Genomic DNA, 25,871 nt, shown 5'->3' with positions numbered 1-25,871 from the left:
AACAGTGCTTCATTAGAAAGCTGAATACCCGAAACCGGTCGTTCCATTAAAGGAAATAAAAAAGCACCGGTACTAATGATTCTATATACCGTAATGATTCATAGTGAAATTATTCACTAATTATTACTAAGGTAGCCCATTACAGAAAAATTTTACCTAAAATTCTATTAAAAAGGATCTAAAGAGATTTTAAATCTGTGAATATTCATCATAAATCACATTACCTGAGGTTATCTAGTTGAATCAAGGCTAAATTTCATTCAAAATTAAATACGGTAAAGTAAATTACCATCTTTCATTCAATACTGAATTTTGTAATTATTATATTTGAATTTCTCTTCAAAAAATTTTTTCTCAGACGAAAACAATAAAATAAAATTTTTAATTTTTAAGTTGACTCTCATAATGACAATTTAAACTTCATTGCATTGAAATGAAACGAGACGGGGCCGCACTACCTGCCCTCTGGGTATTGTTGTAGAGCTTCGAAAAGGTTCATCCTTCAACTCTGCACTACTATTATTATTATTATTATTATTATTATTATTATTATTATTATTATTATTATTATTAGCGTATGACTTTCAATGGTGGGGAGACCCAAGGGTAGTTCCACCTCGCCTCATACAGTAAATTGAGTGAAGAAATTGGACATTTTTTGTTTATTGAAATACTGGTTAAAGTTCACTCAAGGATGAATTTTCTATTTTTCGACCGAATTTGACTTATGATGCATGATTTTGAACCGCCTTGACAAGCCGGAAAGAATGAGCTGTACGATGAGATCCGATCATTGTGTCAAATTTTATAAGTGTTTGAAATTTTGATCCTTGAGGTGTCCTTATGAGCCTCTCCACTGAATTAAGTGCATCTAAAGGGCGATTCTCATAGAAAATGATCTTATGAGCTTATATCATTGTGCAAAATCTTAATGTGATGACAATGGAGTTGGTGATGATGATTGAAGCTAAAAATTAGGTGTTTTTCAAAATACAAGGAACATTGTTAACAGGTGAACCTGGAAATCTACATGAGATATAGCGTTCTACCTGATCTCAGATTGTAGAGCACAAAGTTACGCCCAGAGGGATTTTGAATTATATATTTGAATGGTAACAATCGGAGGATATTGTTGAAAAAAAAACTAAAACTCATAAAAACTCATTTTTGAAAAATTGTAACTCTGTACTCATTGAAGATAGAGAGTTCCGAATGATATCATTTTCTTAGGAATTTCATAATCTAAAAAAAAGCATGAGCTAATTTTTCTGTCCGATCACGGGATTTGGAGGAAATGCTGAAAACTGGAAAATGAACCGAAAATACAAGGTTTTTGGGCCACTCTGTGGCATATCTAGCACAAGGAAATTTTGCATGAAAAAAATTGCTTCTGGACTTCTCTTATGTATCCAAAAAATATTTTTTTAAATCGGAACTACAATATAAATTGCAAGCTTACCCCCATTTTCATGTCCATATTGACTGGACTATACAGAGTGTTTACGAACTCCCTACCAATACTCTAGGGCATTGTTCCTTGGTAAGAAACATATTATCTAAATATCATATTTAAATTGTTCGGAAGTCTTCAGTTACTCACACAGCAGTTATTTTGCTTTTATCATTTTTTTCTAAATAATGGTTGAACATACGAAATAGAAACTTTGCACAATCATTCATAACAGCTAGACAAAGCTACAAAAAAATTATGATCATTTTTCAAACTCATAAAACAAAATGGCGACCATTTAAAATTGTGTTTATTAAATAACTCAGAAACCGTTGGTTTTACAAAAAACATTGCAAGAATAACTTTTTTAGTGAATTTAATTACCTATCTATTGGTACCTGCAGTGCATGCCAAGGAATGCGGCTAAAGTCTGCCACAACAATGCAACAGTCTCCGGCTGCTTTGCATGTCATTTGTGAGCTATTTTAGATTATTTCAAACAATAATTAATGTTAGATAACTCTCTTGATCATGGCATAAGTTTAGAATAACTGCCATATCTTCGTTAATATTGGTAAAATCTTAAAACATCGATAGATTATAAAATTTACTAAAAAAAGTTATTTTTGTAAAACCAACGGTTTCTGAGTTAATAACCAAAATTTTAAATGACCGCCATTTTGTAGCCATTTTTAAAATATTTTTGTAGTTTTGTCTAGTTGTTATAAATGATTGTGCAAAGTTTCAATTTCTTATGTTCAACTATTCTTTAGAAAAAAATAATAAGTGAAAAAAGCAAAATGGCCGCTGTGTAAGTAACTGAAGAGTTCCGGACAATATTTCAATATGACATTTGGTTATGTTTGTTACCCAGGAAAAATGCCCTAGAGTATTGGTAGGGAGGTCGTAAACACCCTGTATAATGTTCACATAGAAACGAAGCTAGAATGTGTGAACATTTTATCACGATTATATAGTATTACCTCATCTAGCAGACTCGCGTCGCGTCACAATATGCGACTAGCCTGAAATCAGATTCGCCTGTTCCGCTAAAATTCAAAGGGTAATATGTAAGTTGTGAATGTTATGAAACAGGCCCCAGGTCTGCAGTATTGTTTAGTGTACGATGCAGTGTAATGTTAGCATGTTGTTTTGCCAAGAGCAACAAGTGTTCCTTCTTGAATAGTATTTTACCAGTATTCAATGCCTCCAGATTTTTTACTGTGGGGTCATCTTGAAGGGTTTAAAAAATAGGCATTATGCTCTGAAAAACTGAAAATTAATATTACAACGAAGATAAGAAATATTAATTGAGGGATACTCCATGAAGCTTCAACAAGTGTGGTAAATAAAATTTTGCGTGCATTAATGAACAAGGCAGCCATTTTGAACCTATGCTATAAAATGTTGGTAATAATTATGTGAATAAGTAATGCACATGAGTATATTATGTTTATGAAAGATAAAACAAAAAGATCCAAATGTCTGCCTTGTTCATTAATGGACACAAACATGTGTTTTACCACACTTGTTAATACTTTTGTCTATGAAGTATCCCTGTACTAATATTTCTATTTCTAATCTTCGTTGCAAGGTTCATTTTCGGTTTATTCAGAGTATAATGCCTATTTATTAAACCCTTCGAGATAACCCCACAGGAGAAAATCTGGAGGCATTGAATAATGATAAAATACTGTTCAAGAGAGAACACTCTATGCTCTTGGCAAAACAAAATGCTTACAGTATCGTACAGAAAACAATACTGCAGACCTCATGTAACTTAATTTTGAACACATTAAATGACTTAACATAATGTTTTTCGTACATAAATAGTGATGTTATTTTGCGGTAATCACATACCAAATATGGAAACCCTCCTTTTCAAAGATATGTTTAATTTAATGTGCGCGACATAATGAACGCACTGTGCTTTGAAATGTAATGATCGACGATTCTTATTCTGCATTAGTTCAAAAATTATCTATGTGTGGTTGGGGAGAGGGAAATATTCCCAGACTCATCAAGATTTCTAATTCAGAGCTATGGTGAGTTAATTATGCTAGTCGCATTATTTACACCATGTATATGGTCTTAGTTCAACTAAATTTGGATTTTTATATTAATGTGTGTGTTTATCCAATCACTCTAGGCTACTGCTGGTATACAGCTGATAGTGCCACTGGCTAACCAGAATCTTCTTCCGTGTGATTCGATAACAATGGGCCATGAAAAGGTAGAAGTTTAATAAGAATAGGCGGCTACAACTTCCACCTATCCATGTATTGCTTTCGGCGGCCCCGTCTGCTTGCTTTCACCCACTGTTTTCCTAATGAATGGATAATTTTGAAATTTCAACTGACTGTGATGTCTAATTCCATCACAATCTTACAAAGTGTTGAGTTTCATTTTTAAGTTACAAGATTAGAAACATAGGATTGCTTCCTCAGAGCTTTCTCACACATGATTTTATTCTACAATAAACATTAAAAATCATAGCACCCATTTAACATTTATTTCAACACATCTTTCAAATTCATCAGTCATTTTCAAGTTTAACTCTAAAGAGTTCTGAACATCTTGTGTTCAAATAAATATCAAAAAGGTGATATGATTTTTATTTTTTACTGTACATACAAGTAGCCCTAGTACAAAGTGAACATATATCATGTTCTCAAAATTGAATATACTTTATGGTTCAAGTATATTGATAGGGCTACTCGAAAGTTTAAATACAAATAATCACTAGTACCCTTATATTATTTTATTTCCGACACGACTAGTCTTTGAAATGTTAATAATTAATGTTATTAAATTTCAAATGTTAGAAATGTTAATAAAAGTCTCTGAATTATTTAATTACAGTATTTATATTCAATATTATTCATTCATATTAAATTATTATTTGACTAGTATAATTTATTGAAGAGTTCATTTTTAATTTATCTAGTTATAAAATTTCGGTTCGTTCCATATCTCCTTCTTCTTCTTCTTCTTCTTCTTCTTCTTCTTCTTCTTCTTCTTCTTCGTCTTCGTCTTCTTCTTCAGTTCAGTCAATATGGACATATAAAAGGGGGTGTGCTTGCAATTTATATTGTAGTTCTGATTTTTTATATATTATTTGGATGCATGAGAGAAGTCCAGAACCAATTTCTTCATGCAAAATTTCCTTGTGCTAGGTACAGAGTTGCCCAAAAACCTCGTATTTTCTGTTCATTTTCCAGTTTTCAGCTATTTCCGCCAAATCCGTTAATCGAACAGAAAATTTTATCTCGCCTTTTTTAGATTAAAAAATTCTGAATAAAATGAGATCATTCAGAACTCTCTATCTCTAATGAGTACTGGATTATGATTTTTCAAAAATGAGTGAAATTTAAAGAAAAAATCAATTTTGATGAATTTTAGTTTTTTATCAACAATATCTTACGATTGTGACCATATAGATGTATAATTCAAAATCCCTCTGTGCGTATTTTTGTGCTCTACAATCTGAGATCAGGTAGAGCGCTCTATCTCATATATATATCCAGTTACACCTGACAACAATGCTCCTTTTATTGTGAAAAACACCTAATTTTTAGCTTCAACCATCATCACCAACTAAATTTTCGTCACATTGATATTTCGCGCTAAGTTCATGAGACCACGTTCTATGAGAATCACCCGTTAGATGCTGCACTTCATTTCAGTATTTCCTAGAGGAGAGGCGCGCATGAGGACACCTCAAGGATCCAAATTTCAAACACTCATAGCTTCTGACACAATGCTCGGATCTCATCGTACACTTCATTCTTTTCAGCTCGTCAAGGCGGTTCAAAATCATGTATTATAAATGAAATTCGGTCGAAAATTAGGTGTTTTTCACATTACAAGGAGCATTGTTGTCAGGTGTACCTGGAAATCTATATGAGATAGAGCGCTCTACCTGAACTCAGATTGTAGAGCACAAAAATACGCCCAGAGGGATTTTGAATTAACCATCTAAATGGTAACAATCGGAAGATATTGTTGATAAAAAACTAAAATTCATCAAAATAGATTTTTTTCTTTAAATTTCACTCATTTTTGAAAAATCATAATCCAGTACTCATTAGAGATAGAGAGTTCCGAATGATCTCATTTTATTCAGAATTTTTTAATCTAAAAAAGGCGAGATAAAATTTTCTGTTTGATATACGGATTTGGCAGAAATAGCTGAAAACTGGAAAATGAACAGAAAATACAAGGTTTTTGGGCAACCCTGTATCTAGCACAAGGAAATTTTGAATGAAGAAATTGGTTCTGGACTTCTCTCGTGTATCCAAATAATATATAAAAAAATCAGAGCTACAATATATATTGCAAGCATCAATGTATATAATGACTGGACTACTTCTTCTTCTTCTTCTTCTTTCATCGCTCTACTGTATGGGCCTTGGCTTCCTGTATATGATGATATCTATTTTTCCAAAATTAATCTCACTTAGAAATTCAAATTCAAATTCATTTATTTGCCATAAAATAATACAGATTGATAAAATAAATATTTTAACTTACAAAATGGCACTACCGGCAAAGAAAACTTGTGCGCCGGCAGTGAGTTTGAGCAACTAGGTACAGCAAACATGTCAATAGAAAAAAAGAGCTAATTCAAACCACTAGAATAAATAAAACTATGGAAACCAGGTCACATCTCAATACTTACAAACGATAAGACAAAGAAACAAAATCATAGTTTGATAGACAACTTTCAGATAGTAAAGGGGGAAATAATTTGAATAAAACATGATAATAAAGAGTTGATGAATGCCTAGAGTTGAAATAGTTTGACTACAACATTTTCGGTCTTGATCCAGTTCTCAATTTTTGTTTTAAGTGCTTTAGAGGATTTTATTTTTATAAAATGTTCTGGAATAATATTTATTAGTTTATTTACTATGTAGTTGAATTGTCTTCTGCATATAGTTAAGTCAGTTCGAGGAACAATATATCTGTTTGCAGATCTGAAAATATAATTAGTTTGATGCAATGTAAAGATATCTGTATGATTGTTGATATATTTAATTAGATTTCTAATATATAGCTGTCTGACTGTCATAACTCCAAATTCCAGAAATAGTTGGTGACTAGGGTATCGTCTGGGCACTCCCAAGGCTGCCTTGAGAATACCCTTTTGAATAACATTCAATTTTTTAAAATGTGTATTGAAAGCGCTACCCCACACCCTAATTCCATACTGGAAGACTGACTGAGCATATGCTAGGTATACCATTCTACTTAGACCTTTGTCTTTGAGTAAGCTCAAATTATAAAATTTGTGAATCATAAATTTCATTTTGCTACACATACTATTTATATGCTCATTCCATCTTAAATGAGGGTCCAGAGTGACACCTAAATACTTTGTTTTGGTCACGTTTTCTAAAACGGGACAAGGGCAAGGCAGTTGATTACGATTGCTACCGTTCTTGCCATGCAGGCAATTTACATTGTGTACTCTTACTGCCTTTAATTGAAGTGTGATATCATCGGGTTGAGTTCTTGAGTTTGGTGAAAAAGTCATATAAACGCTCTTCGAGTAATTTAGTGTAAACGCATTTCTAACAAGCCACACTCTCACACCAGCTAGTCCGATGTTGGTTAAGGATATCACGTTGTCCCATGAAGTCCCCGTAAAAACCAATGCAGTATCATCAGCATACGACAAAACTCTACATCCCTTGATAGGAAGACTTAATAGATCATTTATATAAACTAAAAATAAAATCGGAGAAAGAACTGTACCCTGGGGTAAGCCGAATCCTGTTAAAGTTACTTTGCTCTCTTTTCCATTCAGAGTTATAATTTGTATTCTGTTCCCCAAATAACCAGCAATGAGCTTCAAGACCGGACCACGAAATTCATATTTTTCAAGTTTTTCAAGCAGGTTGATGTGTGGGACAGTATCAAATGCTTTGGCTAAGTCCAGAAACACAGCCAAAGATTTTTTGTTTGTGTTCAAATTAGGTGTTATTTCTTTTACAAGTTCAGTCATGGCATCCTCAGTACTCTTATTTTCTTGGAAGGCATATTGATACTGGTTTATTAAATTGAACTTTTTTAAATATGAGACAACCTGTTCTTTTATTATTTTTTCAAAAACTTTGGATAAATTACTTATGAGACTTATTGGACGATAATTGCCTGGATTCTTCTTGTCCCCAGATTTATGCAATGGGATTATGTTTGCAATTTTAAAGTGACTTGGGAAATGTCCAGTTTCCATACATCTATTAAAAATTAATGTTAGGGGCTGAGCTATAAAAGTTGCTATTCTTTTTAAACAAAAACTACTTAAATTATCAAACCCAGAGGATGCACCATTTTTTAATTATTTATTTGTTTTATAACTTCTTGTGAACTTGTAGGATGCATAAAAAAAGAGTTCACAAGGCGGAAATTAGAAACAGCAGTGGTTTCCAGATAAGGAAGATTTTCATTTTCTTTGAAGACTCTCTTCGCGTAAGACTTTCCCACATCTGAAAAATAATTATTTAGTAGTTCAGGATCAATACCAGGCAGAACTTTTTGGCGTTTACTGTTTAATATTTCTTGAATGCAGTTCCATACCTTTTTATTGTTCCCTTCACATGATTTTAATTTGTTCTTATAAACGTCGATTTTTGCTGATTTGATAAGTTTATTTAGTAAATTTCTATAGACTCTATAATTTTCTCTCAACGTGACATTAAAAGGTTGTTTTTTCAAAGTATTATGCATTTTGTCTCTTATTCTTATTGAATTCACCAAGCCTGAACTTATCCATTCCTTTAGAGGTCTAGATTTACTTTTCAACTTTATTTGATGAGTTGATAGTTTTATATAAGATAACAACTTTTTTACGAATCGGTTAACTATATCATCCAAGTCAGTAGACGCGTCCATATTAGAATATAACTTTTATATTTTCATGTTCAAGGAAAACCAATTTCTCTACTCACTATCTGACATGTCTTCAGCTACAATAGCAATATTCAGAACAAATCTATATAAAAAGAAATCAAGCCTCAAATTTTGACATTCAATAACTTTTTTATGTGTGCACCGAATTTGATGATTTTTTTTCAGTTGTGTTGGTTATGTTCAGGACAAGGTTTATGGCCTATCACATTTATAATTCGACTTCAGGACTCTTTCCTACGTCCTTCAAAATTTACATGTAATCCTTATGGGAGAAGATTTGTGAACTGGCCACACACAAAAATAAAAATCAGTTGTTATAATCATTGCGTCATCCAACAGCCGTCGGTAGATAGTAGACAAGAGTGTGTGCTGCTCCATAACCGCCAAGGATTTTATTCTAAACGCCCCGACTAAAAAAAATGACTGTTCTGTGTGAAACCATCCAGCAGTGCTGCCTCAGGTTAAAGACTTACATGCTCTAAAGACATTGCTTTGTTTCGAATAATTGTGCTGTCTTCGGTGTCCAGCTAAAGTTTGTCATGAGATGCATTAAACTATTTGGCGGTACGAAGTTCGTCGGGCCAGCTAGTTCAGAATAATTCCAATTCGTTTATCACATGATTTCTTGATGTAATTCGACACAAAATCTTTTTTATTTTGACTGCGATAAATGACATAAAGTTTCTCATATGATGAGATGACAAAATACAACATTAGAGCATGCTTAATATTATATTGGAGAGTCACTCACCATTCTAGGTATTAGTGATTGGTGGTGCATGTGGATTCAGCAATCCTTTCTTCATCTGAAAAAGAATATTTACAATTAAAACCAAACAGATAAAAGATATTTTTCTTCAGAAGAACTGCATTCCAATTTCAGCTAGAAGAGGAAATAGTTAATTTTACTTTTTGAAGATCAAAAGCTTCAAAAATCTCTGGTTCGATTTGGCCCCAACCTATTTCTTTACAGATATTTTCAAGTATTATTTGATTTATCCAATTAATTAATCGTTAATTATTTCCTCGTCCTATTTTTATGTACCCCCACTAACTTGGTAATCTCATCAATCTCAACCAAGATACATTATGATAAATTTTGGGTTCTTAATAGATTTTCAATATAACATCGTATTTGATATTTAAATGTATACAAATGTTTTATTCATGTTTTATACAGGATTAGCACGAGAATTTTTGAAATTATTGATGAATGTGCTCTGTTGTTTTATGGATCATCGTATAATGTATTTTTGACGACATTTAAAGTAAAACCAAATCTGAAATGACAATACGATTACCCTTGGAATATTTGTTCAATTGAAAATGATATATTTTTTGAATTCGTGTATATCTTGTAATCCTATATTGATTCAGTTTCTATTTATTCAATGAAAATCAGTTTCTATTTATTCAATAAAATACATAGCATTCAATACATATATACAGCACCATCACTTTTATGTGGAATAAACGGGTTGAGCAGTGAGTAATACATTATTATTGACTGAACTTTATTCCTAGTTCATTTATATGCACTAAATAATATGATTCTTATTTATAAAACTCATGCAGAATCATTGAACGTAAGGCTATATAAAATACAGAAATGAATTACGTTGACTTTCTCAAACCATTGATTACAAATAACCAATATTACTTGTGCTTACAATATGTAAATAGAGTCCACTAAATAACGTGATGATATGGTATTAGTAACGGTGGAGGGGAGGTTTGAATTCAAAATGTTTTATAGCGCTCTGATTCGAGGGCTACAAGAGAATTTATTCATGTATTTCTAGTTAATGAAGCATTTTCAATGATAGTAGCTTTTTATACAGCGATCATGCCACTCTTTGATTCTAATTTCTTGATGGGATTTTCTTTACTTCTCTGTATCGCAGAAATATCATATCGATAACAATTTGCTCTGATGTGGGCGTAAATTGAATAATTGCAAGAACTGCTTAGTTCATCACTATCATAAACTTGAATACAAAATCCAACAAGCATACCTTCATCACTCAATACTTTAATCTAACATTTCAAGAGGACCCCTTCAAATAGGGCTTGATTTCAGCAAGATGTCAAATTACCCTAGAGTAAGCGAAATAGTTTATTGCAATTCATTTTTAGTTCAATCTCAAAACGATGCCTATATATTTTATAGTACTTGTTTCTGCAGACGATTATTTTGATGTGACTGTTTTGGAGATTGATGCACTGGAAGTAGGTCTTGAAGAAAAGGCCGAACCTCCAAGGCCTGATTGCCCAATTTGTGAGAATGTATACTTCACAAATTAGGGTCTCAGGGACCAGGAGGATCGCTACCACATGCTGTTCAATCCAGACGATTGCTGATCTTCATAATGCTTCCGACAAACATTAAGAAGTAAACTCACTACTGAAATTTTATTTGGAAGTGGTTACTTCGGAATAGGAGAAAATCGAAATATTATATTTAATATCAGAACCGATACTAAGATGAGCAGAAGTAAATTGACAGGAATGAAAATAGAGTTTGATTACTCTATTGGAAACCGAGGGAGAGAGGATTGCGACGGACCACCAACTTTAGGACTACCGGTATTCTGTTAGTAGAAATATTGACATGGTAAGGAGTTTCTCACGGATGGATCCCATCACGAATCCAACATGTATTCAAAAACTTGACCTTCAAATTTTAGTTGACAAAGTTGAATATCGAGCAATATATTATGGTCTACGGATTTGCACTTGAAATTATAGGTTAGAATCTTAAAATTCCGTGAAACTATCGCTCGGCCGGCGCCTTTGCAAGCAATATTTTAGCTTGTCTGCTTGTGGAATCTGCTTGAAAAATTGCCAACACTGTTACTTTGACTCAATGCTATAGGATCGAACCCAAAGAGTTGTGGGAACGCACTATAACTTAGAAAAAACTCGTTATACAATGTTACCACGCTGAACCATATCGATGCTCGGCACAATGATAGAATATCTATGTACTGATTGAACATCGATCGTATCGCTTCGTTCGCGGCAGCAGCAAATTTGAACGTTTCATACCATCCGTCTTGACTTTTTACTATTAAAAATTATATTGATAACTGATAATATGAAATGAAATGGATTATTGAATCAGTCTAAATATCAAATTTGTCTCAAAATGACAGGGCGCCTCACTGATGTAGTCGCCCCTGCATGTAACTATGTTTCATGGGGCTACCTCAAAGCACTTACACGTGGAATCCTCGAGACCTGAGTAGAACAACATAGGAAATTGAGAGATGCAACGTTCAAAGGACAAACTAGAACAGTCTTTCGTCGGTCCACTGGTAAACTCGCGAAACTAACAACTTTGCAAAAATGAGTTTTCTGGTGGAATCATCTGCTTTTAGTGTCTAGTTCACCATGGCAAACTCGTGAATCTGTATCTTCTCCCATTCCTGTACAATTTGAAATGTAAACTAGCGAAACTGTGGCTTTCTTGATTTTTTCACTCCAGTAAACTCGCGAATGACAAGTTTCGTTAGTTTATTGCGGTCACTTTCCACAAAGTTACTGTAGTATACTCGCGAAAGCGCACATTCGCTGTGCACTGTGGTGCAAAATGGAATAAAATACCCATTTAGAAATTTTAATTGAATGATAATTTATCAATCAATAATATTATTATTTGTTTCAATAGCCTATAACTTACACTTAAATCAATCCTTAAAAGATTTCCATGAATGATAAATTTCAATAATTCTCTACATTGGCAACACTGTGTCAATTATTGCCGGGATTATGAGTGATTACGTTTATCGATTTTTATGTTATAAGTGATGAGTGTATTTGATGTCTGATTTTCAATTTGAATAATTATTTTCGAACAGCAAAGCATCAAATTGAGTTATTCAAAATTTGTGTTGTGAATAAAGAAGAAAGTGGAAACTCGAATGAAGAGGCTTATCTCTCACAAATGCAAAGGAAAGAACTTGCTCGTCAGTGTAGAGATGAAGACAAGGAAGCAGCCAAAAACGATCCTACAACACTGTCATTCAATTTTGATTTAGAAGCTGTTCTTAATACTCCTAAAGGAGCAGCTGGTCCAATTTTTTATGTGAGAAAACTTTCTGTATATAATCTGGGAAGTGCTGATGTAATGTGTTATCTGTGGGATGAGTCAGAAGGTAAGAGGGGGAGTGTCGAAATATCGACATGTATTTACAAATATTTATTATGGAAAAAAGTGAATCATGTGAGGATGATGTCAGATGGCTGTGGAGGACAGCAAAAAAACATAAATTTTATTGTCATGTGCAACCAACTTATGAAAGATCACGAAACATTGCAGATTATTGACCATAAGTTCTTTGAAACAGGGCACAGCCAGATGGAATGTGACTCAATACATTCAAAGATTGAACAAAAATCCAAGCACGTACCAGTGTATACACCTGAAGGATGGGCACAATTAATTAGAACAGCACGTTCCAATCCAAGTCCATTTCAAGTGACAACATTGCTCCATGATGATTTTTTGAATTTCAATAAAATGAACTACAAAATTAAATCAGAGGAAGGAAGCTTCAAATTCTGAAATATTGTCTGGCTTCAATTCAGAAAGGAAGAGCCAGACGTTTTTTACACAAAATCTGAATATGCAGGTAACTTCAAGAAAAATTTTCTACAAAAGAAAAGAGGCCGTCCTTCTACTGAAGAGCTCATGAGAATGTACCCATCAGAGCTTGAAATCTCTGCAGCGAAATTTAATGATCTACAAATGCTATGCAAAAATCTTCTTATTCCAAGAGCGTACCACACTTACTACAATAATTTGCCAAACTCAAATTCAGTTCGTGTTGCCCTCACCGAACCTGATTTTGAAGAGTCAGATAGTGACAATTGATAGTCAGAACATGTAAAAAAACTACTTTTCTTCAAATTTCTACTATAGTATCATAACATTACGTTCTTAAACATTGATTTTGTTGATTAAAAGATTAATACTATCATTAAAGTCATTTTTTTCATTCACTCCATTATCACATTCGCAAAAATGTTTTGTTGTTTAACAAAAATCTGACCATGGTAAAGTAACGAATCTGCTTTTTCAATATAAAAATAGAATAATTACTAGATTTTGAGTTCACCAACAATAAATAACAATAATCAATAACACATAGCCATAAAATTAGATTTCATGGAAAAAAACTCGATTTTATAGGCAGATCTCAAGTTACTTTTTGCTCTCCTGAAAAAACAGGATTTTGCAGTTTCGCGACTTTACCATTGGACCGACGCTTTGTATTCTATTAAGGAATAACTGTCTGTGTTACTTGTATGTTAAATCATCCATCCTCCCTGCTCAACCCTTTACCCTTTACAACAACCGATGGAAACAGATCAAGGATTTGATCTCAAAGTACAAGATTCTATGATTACAACAAAATAAAATAGTTCAACAAATTGGAACTAAAGCCCATTGGTGAAAGTGGATTGCGAATAAAAATAACTCATAGTAGCTCAAGTTAGAATTAACCCTGCATTACTCGCGCGGGGTAAATATGACCCCAGCCGGGAATTTTTGTTTGGCCTGGCGGGCTAGTTGGCACTACTGGTCTAGCAGTTCCAATAGCTTAGTGTTTCTTCGTCCAGTTGAAGGTCACCTAGTCGCCAGTGTGCTGTCTGCTGCCGTTTAGTTGTAATAAGAGCATATTTAGCTTGGGGTCCTATACAACCCCGCGCGAGTGTTAAGGGTCCCTTTATTTTTTATAGTTCATTCAATTTCTTTTCTGTTATAAGGCTTTGTTATTGAACATTCTTGTATAATATATCCCAGTTCAAATATGGCTGATAATTTAGCCACTACAGCTACTGGTTTTGATACTTTTGTGAACAACATTCTCAATGAACTTGATGACGAGGAAGTTGGCGGTGCTACTTCTGAAGTAGAAGACATTGATGAGGTTAGCATTGAGGACAATCATGAAAATAGTGAGAGTGAACAAAGTGCTGAAGAAATGACAGACAATTCTGGTGATGAAATGGACACAGATGACATTCCAGTACGTTTTTTTATTGGAAAAAACGGGCACACATTGTGGATGGACCAACCACCACCTCAAGCTGTTCGTGTCAGGTCACGGAACATTGTTCCAGCCATACATGCCCCCGGTGTGAAGACAGCAGCAGGTAAACAAGCTACTACACCTATTCAAAGCTGGAGGTTGTTTTTCACTGATGACGTTTTACAGCAGATTGTTGAATGTACCAATATAAAAATTCGTCAGCTTCAACCAAATTATAGTAGGGAGCGGGATGCAAAAGAAACGACCCTATCTGAGACAAAAGCTGTGATAGGTTTGCTATATTTAGCTGGAGTCAAGAAATCCTCACATGTCACCTTGAAGGATTTGGGATTTGTGGGAAACTGATGGATTAGGACTTGAACTTTTCCGTTGTGTTATGAACCTGTCTCGTTTTACATTTCTGCTGTTAGCTATAAGGTTTGATAACATATTGACTAGAGATGAGAGAAAAGAGTTTGACCGGCTAGCTCCTGTTAGAGAAATGTTTAGCCAGCTTGTGGAAAATTTCCAAAAGTATTATTCTCCTGGGCACTTGATGACGTTAGATGAGAAGCTTGAAGCTTTTAGGGGCAAATGCCCTTTTCGGCAATTTATCAAAAACAAGCCCGCCAAGTATGGCCTGAAATTATTTTCTCTTGTTGACGCTAAAATGGCCTATACGTATAATTTAGAAATTTATGCAGGTAAACAGCCTGAAGGTCCATTTCAGGTATCCAACTCAGCGAAGGATGTTACATTGAGACTCATAAAGCCAATTGAAAACACTGGACGAAATCTAACAACTGATAATTGGTACACTAGTGTACCATTAGCCATAGAAATGCTAGACAAAAAATTAACTTTGGTTGGAACCCTACGTAAGAACAAGGCAGAAATACCACCTGAGTTCATTGTAAACAAAGCAGTGTGTTCAAGTATATTTGGCTTTGATGATAATAATATTACTTTAGTAAGTTACTCTGCAAAAAAAAATAAAAATGTGATTCTGTTGTCGTCAATGCATGATTCACCTACTATTGATCCAGACACAGGGGATAAAAGAAAGCCAGAAATTATAACGTTCTATAACAGCACAAAAGGTGGGGTCGATACCACTGACCAGTTATCAGCCTTGTATTCGGTATCCAGAAAAACCCGCCGATGGCCTATGGTAATATTCTTCTGTTTACTAAATACCGCCGGAATAAATGCACAAGTCATTGTTGCATCAAATAAAAGGTTTGAAGAGCAAATCGTTCGAAGGAAGTTCTTACAAGAGCTTGGGATCAGCCTTGTCAAACCTTTTATGGAAGAAAGAGCCCAAATGATGAACCTTCCAAAGGAACTCCGAACACAAATCAAAAAGTTTTTGCCTACTCAAGAAGATCCTCCAGCCCCTAGACAAAGATTAGCCAAAGGAAGATGTGATATCTGTCCTCGTAGCCGGGACAGAAAAACTCGAAACTCGTGTGAGAAATGTTACAAACTGTTGTGTAAAGAGCACATGCAAGTTGTTTGTGGAGATTGTTTGGATAACCAATAAACTGATTCTTGTGTAAGATCTGCAAAAATTAACCTTGATCTGTATTATTCAACCTTAGTAATTGTGTTTCTTCTTTATAATATATATATTTGAATTTGTACAACTGACTTTGTTATTTCTTGAATCCAACTCATATAGTAGTATAGAACCTGTATGTAAAGCTGTTACATATGTATAAATAGGGTATTTCAGGATGAATGTGCAATACTTCTATTTTTGTACCCACTTGAAGCCTCTAAAAGATCAGAAAATTGAAAATCTTATAAAAATAACCCCACGCGAGTATTACTGTAACCAATGCCCGCGCGAGTAATGCAGGGTTAATTATTCTTGATCTTGTGACTGATAAGGCTATGCATCTTTTTATTATTATCGATCTTAATAGAAATAAAAAGTGAATGGGTATAATAATAATGGATAATCAGCTAATACGGCATTGTGGAAAAGTAAAAGTAACGAATGTTGAGGAATTTAGGGCTGAAATATCACAGTAACTTACTGGGGAAAATAATTTCCAGTGGGGCAATCAATGCCCCAGTTTACCTTTGTAGGGTTGAGGAAACTTGACTAATATAAACTCTATTCCATGTTGAATATAATAATATATAATACATATACATATAATATAAATATATTATATGATACGAAATAATAAAAATAATAAGCACATAACCTCAATTCAAGAATCTGGAACTCTTGGTCTTGGTATTAAGCTTAGACCAGTTATAGAATAGACACGCTGGGAAGTCTAGCTTCTGAAGCCAACATATACTGCCATATATCCATATCGTGACGTCAGCATCGGATGAAAAACTTTTCTGTAGAGTGTGTTCACTTTGTTTTCCATGGCTGATTGTGTCTAGTCCAGATGGAAGTAAATTATTATTTATGAAGATGGTAAACTCACGCTGAAATAAAAAACAATGTAAACAAACTCTGCAGAAAAGTTTTTTATCCGATGCTGACGTCACGATATGGCAGTAGATGTTGGCTTCATCGACTTTCAGTACTAATCAAAGACGTTAAAGAGGTGCATCTTTAAGGTCTTTGGTACTAATATACAATGGGCCGTGTCTATTCTATAACTGGTCTAAGGTATTAGGTGACTATAGGAGGAAGGAGGTATACAGTATACATACAGTATGGAAACTTGGCTAGTACTCTGACGCAAAAATCCGCCATCTTGTTAGGAAGCGCTGCATTGTAATATACGGTAATAGTATTGATTGTAGGTTCGGATCACGTTAATGATCCGGATCAATTGATCTCGTTCACTGTCACGAGGCAATCAGAAAACCAGGATTGGAACTTCCTAAGGTCACATGACATGTCTAGTATTTGCGTCATGTAAAAAGCATTGGTTAGATAGGCGTTTGATTACAAGTTTCCATTCTGTACCTATTCTGTGACTATGATATTGAGATATCTCGGGTGACTAGTGAAGTAGGCTTAGCCTTCTTAATTAAAATACCAAAATACCTTCTTAAATACCAACATTTACTAATTATCCAGTCAAAAGGTAGTTTTTCAGGAAACAGCCCCGAAAGAATTTTTCTCAACAGTTCTATATGTATTTTGGGGCGCTGAATTCGAATCTGAAATTTGCTGACACGCCGGAGGGCGGCTTTACCCCCAAAAACCCCCAAAATTTTGGATTTTTTACAATTTTCTCATTTTATCTCGTGAACCTTGAGTTTCTCAAGAAAAATCGTTCTCGACAAAATTAAAGAGAATAAGATTTCCAATAAATTGAGTGGTAGCGCAGGATTCTACCATTTTTGGTTCCGGAGCTACAAATTTTCAAAAAAGGGGTATTTTTTCAAGGGGGTTTCAAAATTATGCAAACCCACATCTTCTACCCTATACAACATGGATATTTTTCTAGTATACATGAAAAACCACACATCACGTGAAAGAACAATTTATTATGAACAGGATTCCTTAGGAATTTTCGAATTTAGTAGTGGTGGGATATACCCAAAAAAAGAAAATCATGTCCTACAGCCAAAATACACATTTTTCACTATAATACCTTTTCAAGGCCTTCCTAACAAAAAAATACATATTTCAGCTGAAATCATCTCACGCGGGTTATTTTTGTATGAGAATCACCCATTAGAGACATTTAATTTCAAGGATCAAAACTTTAAACACTTCTAACTTTTGACAGAAAGATCAGATCTAGATCTGAAAGAGAATTACATGCTCTATGAGCTACGTTGCCTTAAACCCATCTTGCATGACTGTTTATTATCAAAAAACTGTAGAGACTGTGAAAATGAGGAAAATATCACAAATTTCTTGATTTTTTGAATCAAACGTATCTCACCTCACAATTATATTTTTACAGAATTCATTTACCTCACATGAGAGAGGAGATTCTGTTCTTCAAATCAAGACCAAGTACCATTTTTTATCATTTCGGGTTACCGAGATACACAGTTTTGAATATAGAAATTGGCCACTTTTCTGTGTATTTAAATAGGGGCTAAAATACACTAAAAGTGGATTTTATTATTTTCTCATCAAATTTCAATTATGATACATGATTTTGAACCGCCTTGACGAGCTGAGAAGAATGAGCTGTAGTACGAGATCTGATCATTCTGTCAAAAGTTATAAGTGTTTAAAGTTTTGATCCTTGATGTATCCTTATGACGTACCCCCCACTAGAAAATACTGAAATTAAATGTTTCTAACAGATGATTCTTATAGAAAATAACCCGCGTGAGATGATTTCAGCCGAAATATGTATGTTTTTGTTAGGAAGGCCTTGAAAAGGCATTATAGTGAAAAATTTGTATTTTGGCTGTAGGTCATGATTTTCTATTTTTTGGGTATATCCCCCCTCCCCACACTACTAAATTCGAAAATCCCTAAGGAATCCTGTTCATAATGAATTGTTTCACGTGATGTGTGGTTTTTCATCTATACTAAAAGAATATCCATGTTGTATAGGGTAGAAGTGGTAGGTTTGCATAATTTTAAAAACCCCTTGAAAAATACCCCTTTTTTGAAAATTCGTAGCTCCGGAATCATGAATGGTAAAATCCTGCGCGACCACTCAATTAATTTGAAATCTCATTCTCTTTCATTTTGTCAAGAATGATTTTTCTGGAGAAACTCAAGGTTCACGAGATAAAATGGGAAAATTGAAAAAAGTCCAAAATTTTGGGGGTTTTCGGGAGTTTTGGGGGTGAAGCCGCCCTCTGGCGTGTCAGCAAATTTCAGATTCGAATTCTGCGCCCAAAAATACATATGGAACCGTCGAGAAAAATTCTTTCGGGGCTGTATCCTGAAAAACGACCATTTGACTGGACTATAACAGTAGCAAGGTAGAACCTCCTACAAGCTACAACAATATTTCTTTCAAGACACAAGAAAGTGTAGCGTAGCCGAATTGCAATGATCACTGATCAGGCAAATACATAAAACTTCGTTTATCTCTTTTCTGTATAGGGCTACTTGTAATATAAATAGGAAGAAAAATAAAAATCTCAGTACCCTTTTTGAATTATTTCATCACTCACAACATGTTCCAACATTGATGCCATTTTCAAGGGATATGAAGTAGCCTAAATAAATAAATACTGCTGGAAGATTCTTATTTTGATCATATGTTAGTATATTCATATGATTTTATGAACTATAGTGAGGTCCACGTTATAATGACAGTGGATTAAGATAGAAGAATAGCGATGCCGATTATTTGCATTAATTAACCATATTTCTACACTGTCAAAAACATAATTGTCACCGTTGTGGACCTAGAAAAGGATAGTACCACCGGCTTTGTCGAATGGTAGACAGGTATAGCAAAACAAAAGTTGATCAAATACTGTCATTATAACTTGGACCTCACTATAGGACTATAAATTTTGGATTTAAATTTGCATGATTCAAAAAAAATTTCATATCCAAAATGTATAGTCCTAGTTCATGAAATCATATGAATACACTAAGATATGATCAGAATAAGAATCTTCCAGCAGTATTTATTTACTCCATATGAATCACTTGAAAATGGCATCAATGTTGTAACATGTTGTGAGTGATAAAATAATTCAAAAAGGGTAGCTTACTGAGATTTTCATTTTTCTTTCTATTTATAAAACTTCGTCCCATGAAAAATTACATCAATAACCTGTAACTTAGCATTATTATTTACTTCATATGCAACTAAAACAGTAATATTGATAACTTGCACATGAAATTAATTTTAAATTAAAGGAAAAACACACATAACCAGTAAAAAGATACATAATTAAACAATCACCAGCTGAGCTGAATGCTGAACCACAGAACAGATACAGAAAGGAAACATCCTATCCAATGCATTTCACATGGCACCAAGACCGCGTCATCTTGGAAGATAAATTAAATTTACTGCTAATTTCAAAACGCATTCAAACTGAAGCATTGAATCAATGCTAAAAAAATACAGTATAATAGTTTATCAATAGAATCCGACAAATTTGTAATAGTATAGTGAATAATGATGATGATGATTAATTCAGTGATTAGAAAAACTTCTATCAATCTGTTACAAGCTACTTCTTGACAAGGCTTCAAAGTTGAACAGCACAGCCATTGTTCATGAAAAGCTGATTATCTTGAGTAGAGAGTTGTTGGAGAAGTGTACTTCATTTTTTAAAAATGAGTAATATCATTTTTATTGTTGAATAATGTCAAATTCGATCAAAGATTTAATATAAGACCCACTGAGGCATGGCTTAACGACGACAGCCATCCAATTAACATTTCAGGTTACCATTCTTTTAGATCATTCAATAATCTGAACCAGAGCGATGGGTTGGTGGTCTACATCGATGAAGGACTTCCAGTCACTTGCAATGAACTGGTACTGGGCGGTCTGGCCACCTGTCTCTCTCTCACCTTTACCTGGGCGGGGGCGGCATGCGAAATTCTAGCTGTCTACCGCAGCCCCAGCACTAATCTAACTACATTCATAAACGCGTTAAACGTATATTGCAATGAACAATCGCCAGGTGTCGTCCGAATTCTGGCAGGTGATTTCAATTGCGATACGTTGAATGTTGCCCCTGGCTCTGTTGAGGAGCATTATATCGATATTTTGAGTGACGCAGGATTTGTGCCCTGTATTGACAAGGTTACACGGCCGGCCAGCGGAACCTGTATTGACCACTTTTTTGTCAAGCTTCCGCGTTTCTTCAATGCATCTTCTGTTATTCTGCAGTCCTCGGTTACCGATCACTATGCTATTTGCTTGAATATATTATCGACAAAAACTCATAAGCCGCCTAATACAGATAGAGTCATTATTAAAACAGACTGGAAAAAGGTGAGGAACACACTTTCTAGTCACAATTGGAATAGAGTCATTGAACAAAACAACGTTGACAATGCAACAGATATTTTCATTGAATCGGTACAAAACATAATTGCCGAAAATTCACATGAAGTAAAAGTTTCATCTAGAAATACTCAACTCAAACCATGGATAACTGCTGGACTAGTAAATTCTATTCGACATCGTGATAAACTCAGAAAAAAACTCAATAGACAACCATTTAACTATCTCCTTAGAAATGAGTTTACTCAATATAGAAATATGCTACATTCAGCAATCAAGCGAGCCAAGTATAACTATTACAAAAACAAAGTTGAAGAAGCGACTGGTAACCCTAGAAAATTTTGGTCGGTTATAAACGAAATCTCAGGTCGTATAGATAATAGTAAATCATTCCCCGTTAGTGCATTCTCCCGCCCTGGTGAAGTCATCGACTCTCAAAAAACTAAAGAAATTGCCAACCAATTAATCAATATTTTGCCAAAGTTGGGACAAACCTAGCAAATTCTATAATAACCCAGGATGCACCAGTAGTGAGAGATGATGAACATGCTGCGGACTCTGAATTTCAACTGCAACCGGTCTCAAGGCAGGAATTGGAGGAGGTAGTGAAGAGTTTGAAAGGGCGATCAGCTCCAGGTTGTGATGGAATCCCTACTAGAGTGATTAAAAACAATATTGACATATTAATACATCCTATCCTACATATAGTCAATTTAAGCATTCTGGTTGGACACTTTCCTTGCGCTCTCAAAACAGCCAGAGTAATACCTATTTATAAATCAGGCCCCAAAGGCATATTCTCCAATTACAGACCTATTTCTTTGTTGGCAACATTATCTAAAATAATCGAAAAGTGTATAAAAATACAACTGACTAAGTATTTAAACGAGTACAATCTCATCTCCAACTCACAGTATGGTTTTCAAAAGTCCAAAAATACATCTGATACTCTTTTCAATATGTCTAGGGCTATCTCAAGTAGTATTAAATCAAGAAGAAAAGTACTGATAACCTTTTTGGACTTGGCAAAAGCCTTTGATACAGTTGACAGGAGAATTTTAATAAAAAAACTTGAATCATTGGGGATAAAAAATATCTCTCTCCGATGGTTTAAGAGTTACTTTCACAATCGACAGCAATCAGTTTGCATAAATGGTGAAAATAGTGATAAAGAGAATGTTGAGTATGGGGTAGTCCAGGGAAGCACCCTTGGGCCACTGCTATTCCTAATCTATATCAACAATCTGTCAAAATTAGTAGTTGAAGGTGAGTTGTATCTGTTTGCTGATGACACAGCACTAGTGTCTACTGGGAGCACTTGGGAGGAGGCCTACATGAGTGCTTCAATTGATTTGTCAAAAATAAAGAACTGGTTTGATCACAATAGCCTTACAGTAAATGTGGAAAAAACGAAGTTTATGCCAATAGTTACAAGAAATCAAGCTGATCCAGGCTCTCTAATACTAACGATGCATTCTTGTAATAATCCCAGGTCTGCTGGATGTAATTGTAGTATGATTGAGCGCGTTGATCATTACAAATACCTGGGCGTTGTCTTGGATTCCAAGATGAGTTGGGTACAACATGTCCAGTGTGCTAAGAATAGGCTCAGAAAGCTGCTTCACGCATTTTCAGAGCTTAGTAATGTTCTGAGTGTGGATCAGTGCAAAGTAGTTTACTTTGCCTATGTCCAATCTATAATACTATATGGAATTCTAGCTTGGGGAGGGGCTTCCTCCTCAGTCATTGAGCCTCTCGCAGTCACCCAAAGATCAATTATAAAAACAATTTTAAAGAGAGACTTTAGATACCCAACAGGACAATTGTTTATCGAATTTCCCGTACTGAATGTTAGACAACTTTTTATTAAATCCTTGTTGATCCACATAAAAAAATACAAAACTGAACTTCTGGGAGAAACAGTTAACCATAGCTACTCAACTCGCCACAGATCCAATTACAGCTTTGAGATACCTCAGCTGACTCACGGCTCTGAATTGACAAATCCTTCATACCTGGCCCATGTCTTGTACAGAAATGTGCCAGGGGTGATTAGGGAAGCAGAGGCATTTAGTTTGGTAGTGTTTAGGAAGAGGGTGGACAGGTGGCTGTACCAGATTGGTTGGGAAGCTTCAGAAGAACTACTCCAATCTCGTTATGCTTGGTGACCAACACGACTTCAAGGTTTCCAGACAATTGATTGGTATTTATTTTATCATTGATATAACCGATTTGACTGTTTTGCCTTTCTGGTTTATGTTTTTTTTTCATTCTCTCTTCTGAGAATTTCTGGAATCCCTGCCACTGCGGTCTTCAAAAAAATATTGTTATTTCTTCTTTATTTATTCTTTTATCAATCAAGGTATTAAGTATACTTATTCCTACATACATATTCCTACATACTCATTCTTAAATATCCATCAGCACATATATTATCTATTTTATAATCAGAATATTAATAATACATCCATAATATAAGTGTATTCTTTATTATTTACTTCTATGAGCAGATTTAGCTTATTATGTATAAAGTGGAACTCCCCCCCTACACACAGATGGATAGTCTAGTAGGGGGATTCCAAAATATGTTGTATATTGTATTTCTTATTCGTGTAATATGTTTTTGGAAATAAACTGAATTGAATTGAATTGAATTGAATTGAACTTGTTTCAGTTTGTCTGGAATAGGCACGCTCAGATCTGAATTTTCACAGAGTTGATCACTCCGACTTCGTATGGGGTCAAGTTCATCAACTATAGTGAGGTTCACGTTATAATGGCAGTGAAGAAAGATAGGAGAAAAACGTTGCCAATTCTCTCCATTTTGCCACTGACTGTACACAGCTGTTACTCAATTCATCCCATTAAATTTAATCCAATAATAATAATCATCTCTTCGATAAAATAATCAATTTAATGTCAAATTGATCAAGAAAATATGTTTTTTCATAATTTTATTAAAAATTTGCTCTCATAACTGAGATCAGATTTTTATTTTTATACAAACCTAGAATTGGGAATTTTGTCTTTGTAGTCGTCAAAACGCACACCATAGTGCTAAAGGTATTATCTCTGCTGAATAATAGCTCGCCAGGCACAAGCTTACAAATCCCCACTTTAATTACATGCAAGACTACTGATGATGGTCATTTTATTTATTTATTTATTTATTTATCTATTTATTTATTTATTCATGGAGACAACAGGTAAAAACCCCATTTTGCCTCCTCAACTACATTTTGTCAACTACTTCTGCTGTATTCCATTTTCTGTTCCTGTGTGATTTAAAAGAAGTAAAAACTCAACCGCCCTGACGTTTCCTTTTACCTTCAAAACATAATTAAAGATAACCTTTCAGGTTATGTACATCAAATTTTATCAGGCCATATATACTGAATATCCAAAGGGCAAAACAAATTACAATCTTTCCGATCTGAGGAGCTCCTATTAATCATAGTCTTGGTTACCTACGCATTTGTTTTGTGCATAAAAATTCAGAGATTTCTCGAGTTCATTCAGTAGGCACTAGCACCACAGAGAAAGAACATTACTTTTACTTTCTGCTAGCACAGAGAAGGAAGATCTTTTAACTTTGTGACCCTATGTAACATAGTCATGGTCCGTGTGCTACTGTCCCTGGTGGCAATATCTTCAACTTTTAACAGACAATAATTATTATATTCCTGCCTCGACCTTGAAAACCCGCAAAATTTTCGAATACGGTATTCTCCATCTCTCAACAATTTAAACTACTCTGCACTACTCTCTTAACAAGCTCTGTCACGTTGAACATAAAACAGACAAACTATAATTATTTAGTCAATCATTCCGCTATATTATCAAGGCGAAGCTTATTTTTCGGACTGATTGTGAACCGTTTTCAAAAGAACTGAATATAACAGTCAATCTTTGTAACTCGACAACGTTAGATTCATCAGTCGTCCGTTTTTGGTTTTCCAATCACCGTACCAGAAACTAGAACTTCTACGGTAGCATCTGTAGCCGGATGAAAAGTTCATTACTTTTATCAAAGTTTACCGCGTATTTTGCATTGTTCCAATCCGTTTTATGTTATGGTCTAGTGTTCTAGGGTAATGTCACAAATATTGGTAAGGTATGGATTATGCAGAAGAGAGCAATAATGAAAAGAGCTGATGGATTGCCCACTGTAAAGGCTTGTTGCAAATTGAAACGCGATGCGACATGACATGACGTGACGTGAGTCTGCTAGATGAGTTAATGTTATAAGATCATATTATAATATTCACATTGAGACGAAGCTAGAATGTGTGAAGATTATAATATGATATTAACTCATCTAGCAGATTCACGTCACGTCATGTCACATCGCGTCGCGTCTCAATTTGTGACAAGCCTAAGCCATCTTTTGTTGAGCTTGGCATTCTTACAGTGGCAAATATTTTTATCAACAGCAGCCTGGTAAACACTCACAACAGTTGGGTAAATGCTCCAGTATAGATAAAAAATGCCCATGAAATCAATACTGGACATGGGGCATGACATAAACATTCCTTCTGTTTATCTGGGAAGGCTTTATTTTTGTGTCTAGTTGTTCCAATTTTGTGA

The 25,871-nt window shown here is 34.5% G+C and overlaps 1 protein-coding gene across 6 annotated transcripts in view; it reads right to left on the bottom strand.

Moving 5' to 3' along the window:
- The window catches only part of LOC111047779 (protein ECT2), a 263,745-nt gene that overhangs the window by 65,956 nt on the left and 171,918 nt on the right, over positions 1–25,871 (bottom strand). For all 6 annotated transcript variants that reach the window (XM_039441642.1, XM_039441644.1, XM_039441645.1 and 3 more), the window contains one exon: positions 9,120–9,174. The gene's annotated coding sequence lies outside the window, so the exon portion shown is untranslated. The remainder of the gene's footprint in view (positions 1–9,119; positions 9,175–25,871) is intronic.

Source organism: Nilaparvata lugens, chromosome X (genome assembly GCF_014356525.2).
Source record: "Nilaparvata lugens isolate BPH chromosome X, ASM1435652v1, whole genome shotgun sequence".
In the NCBI taxonomy this organism is placed as follows: Eukaryota; Metazoa; Arthropoda; class Insecta; order Hemiptera; family Delphacidae; genus Nilaparvata; species Nilaparvata lugens.
Note: the sequence above shows the minus strand (reverse complement) of the source record. Positions and strands in the feature narration are given on the sequence as shown.